Source organism: Nicotiana sylvestris, chromosome 11, assembly GCF_000393655.2.
Source record: "Nicotiana sylvestris chromosome 11, ASM39365v2, whole genome shotgun sequence".
Classification (NCBI taxonomy): Eukaryota; Viridiplantae; Streptophyta; class Magnoliopsida; order Solanales; family Solanaceae; genus Nicotiana; species Nicotiana sylvestris.
Window position 1 is genome coordinate 135913151 of NC_091067.1, and position 3553 is coordinate 135916703.

General features: G+C 38.0%; 1 pseudogene; it reads left to right on the top strand.

The window, feature by feature from the left end:
- The first annotated feature begins 1808 nt into the window (after positions 1-1808).
- Positions 1809-3158, top strand: LOC138881686 (uncharacterized mitochondrial protein AtMg00810-like; annotated as a pseudogene).
- The last annotated feature ends 395 nt before the right edge of the window (positions 3159-3553 follow it).

Consider the following 3553-nt stretch of genomic DNA (forward strand, 5'->3'; position numbering starts at 1 on the left):
AGTTCAATCTCATATTTGTATCAAAAGTGACAAGAGATCTGAATTGTTACATCATATTCTTTCCTAGTTTTTATGTGTTTCAGGATCTTCACTGGGAGGGTAAAGGATATTGGTAGAGAGGTAGATGGGCTATACGTTCTGTGTTAACAAAATATGACAGTCCAATTTGAAAATATAAAGTCTATGACAGCAATAAGGAATGTACCTACAGAACTCTGGCACAAGAGAATGGGTCATGTTCCCATGTCTGTTCTTAGGAAGTTCACTACTTTTTAGAATAGTGATAAGTTTTGTATTACTCATTGTGAAGTATGTTCTTTAGCAAGACAAACAAGAGTTCCATTCCCAATTAGTAGTAGCAAGGCAGATAGTATGTTTGCTCTCTTACATGTGGATGTATAAGGCTCTTATAAGGTGCCAACACATAATGGAATGGGGTATTTTCTTATATTGGTTGATGACTACTCTAGATGGACTTGGGTTCATTTTCTGCACCTTAAATCTAATGTTGTGGTTTTATTGAAGGATTTTATTGTGATGGTGGCTACTTAATTTGGTCAGAAAATTAAGGTGTTTAGATCTGACAATGGTTCAGAATTCTTCCACTCCAATTGTAGTAATTTGTTCAAAACCAATATAATTGTTCATCAAAGCTCTTGCACTTACACTCCACAACAAAATGGAGTGGTCGAGCGATGGCACAGACATATATTAGAAATAGCAAGAGCAATAAGAATTCAGGGACACTTACCTATCAGATTTTGGGGTCAATGCATCATTGGGGCTGTGTAGATTGTTAATAGGTTTCCATCTGTAGTACTGGACAACAAGTCTTCTTATGATATTGTCTATGGGAAAGCACCTTCTTTGCAGCACATGAGAGTTATAGGATATCTCTGGTATGCCACAGATGTCAGAAAGAAGGATAAATTTTCCCTAAGGGCAATCAAATTTATTTTACTAGGATATGGTGCAAATCAAAAGAGGTATAAGTAGTATGATATAGCTAACAAATCTATTTTTGTTAGTAGAGATGTCACATTTCATAAGGACATCTACCCTTTCCAATATCTGAGTCCTCCTATTAATTTGCTTGATAGTTCTCTGCATCACATACCTACACTAACCCCTATAGAAATTGTTCCTTCCAACCCAGAAGACTTGTTATTTAATTTAGGAAAATAATCACATGTATTGAGGGAACCTGAGATGGAGGTAGACAGGTTCATCATTGATCCCATTGAGCAATAAGTGCAACATCAGGATGTCTTGCCCAGGGCAGACTCTCTTTCACCAACTCAAGATACACATGTTCAGTCTTCAACTTTCATTTCTCAGGAGCAACTTGTTAATAAGGAGCCCATACAGAATGCAGTCAGGCAATCAGGGAGAGTCAATAAGCCTCCCATCTGGTTCAAGGACTTTGTAACTCAAGGCAAGGTAAAGACAGTGGCACACATGCCTTTATCCTATTAGTAGTGGTCAGCTATGATCATCTGTCCAAGCCTTATCAGAACTTTGTGGCCTATGTCTCAAGCATCATTGAGCCCAGATCATATCAGGAGGCTGCCAAAGATATCAAGTGGATAGAGGCAATGAAAGCTGAGATATGGCCATTAGAATAAAATAAGACATGGGAAGTTATAGCACTACCTAAAGGGTAGAAGATCATAGGATGTAAATGGATATACAAGATCAAGTATAAGGCAAATGGTGAAGTAGAAAGATTTAAAGAAAGGCTAGTGGCCAAGGGCTACAATCAAAAGGATGGAATTAATTGTCAAGAAACTTTCTCTCATGTTGTTACAATGGTCACTGTTAGAGGAGTTGTTTCTTTAGCTGCAACTAAAGGTTGGACCTTACATCAAATGGATGTTTATAATGCTTTCTTGCAAGGTGATTTACGTGAGGAGGTATACATGTATCTTCCTCAAGGTTTCAGTTCTGAGGCTGGTAAACATAAAGTTTGCAGGTTACGCAAGTCCCTCTATGGGCTTAAACAAGCATCCAAGCAATGGAACATCAAGTTGATCTCAGCATTGACTGGTTTTGGTTATACACAGAGTCATTTGGACTATTCTTTGCTCACCAAAAAATCAGTCAGCAAGTTGGTAGTGATTCTCCTTTATGTTGATGATCTATTAATTACTGGAAATGATCTTGAGCTAATCAATGTCACAAAGGATGTTCTGCAGAACAATTTCAAGATCAAGGATCTAGGTGAATTTAGATATTTTTTGGGGATAGAATTTTCCAGAAGTAATGAAGGTATTCTGATGCACCAACACAAATATTCTCTGGAATTAATCTCAGACATGGGGTTAGCAGGTTCTCGATCAATTGGTGCACCGGTGGAGTTGAACCAGAAGCTTACCAATAGTGAATTCGATGCTCATGTTTGCTCATCCTCTGATCGACCACTAGAGGATCCTAGCAGCTATCAAAGATTTATAGGTACACTACTTTACTTGACCATTACTAGGCCAGACATTGCTTTTGTTGTGCAATGTCTGAGCCAATTTATGCATGCTCCTAAAGCCTCTCACACGGAATCAGCAATTAGGGTAGTGAGATATGTCAAACAGGCCCCTGGCCTTGGTATCCTCATGTCATCTCACAGCTCTCCTACACTTCAGGCCTTTTGTGATGCATATTGGGCCTCCTGTCCCAATACCAGAAAGTCAGTAACTGGATACTTGATCAAATTTGGAGACTCTCTCATTTCTTGGAGGACCAAGAAGCAGGCAACCATTTCTAGAAGCTCAGCTGAAGCTGAATACAGGAGTCTTGCAACCACTGTTGCAGAGATTGTTTGGCTCATAGGTGTATACAAAGAATTGGGAGTTTCCTTACATCTGCCTATTCCAATGCGCAGTGACAGCAAGTCTGTCATACAGATTGATACTAATCTTGTGTTCCACGAGCGGACTAAGCATATCTATATTGATTGTCACTTCATTCGGGAGAAGACTCATCAAGGTATGGTGGACACCCTCTATATGCCATCATAAAAACAACAGGCTGACATCTTGACTAAGGGCTTTCCTATTGCTCAACATTGTTATCTTCTATCCAAGTTAGGAATAAAGAATATCTTCATCTCTCCTAGCTTGAGGAAGGGTGTAAAAGAATTAGATAGATGCACTACAGTGCACTAATGCTGAGCTGGACACTAGATGAGGATAGTTATACATTGTAGCTAGTTAGTTGATTAATTAAATTGGTTAGTTAGTTGTAAATATTGCTAGTTATAGTAGCTATTTAGGCAGAGCTTCATTTTCTGTAATTGCATGTTGAAAAACAAGAATAATTCAACAAATACTATAAAGATGATCAATGAATATATAATCAGTACTGGACCTTAGTGATGGAAAGGAAGTAGGATTCATTAAAAAGAATACAAATTGAAAGCAAGAATTCATAGATCAAGTGAAAATGTAACTACAAAGAGACATTAATATGTGGCCGAGGCAAGTACAATTAATTGATGATAACTAACATTGCATAATGAATGGAATATGTTTCTGAAACCATACCATTCTGGAAACAACAA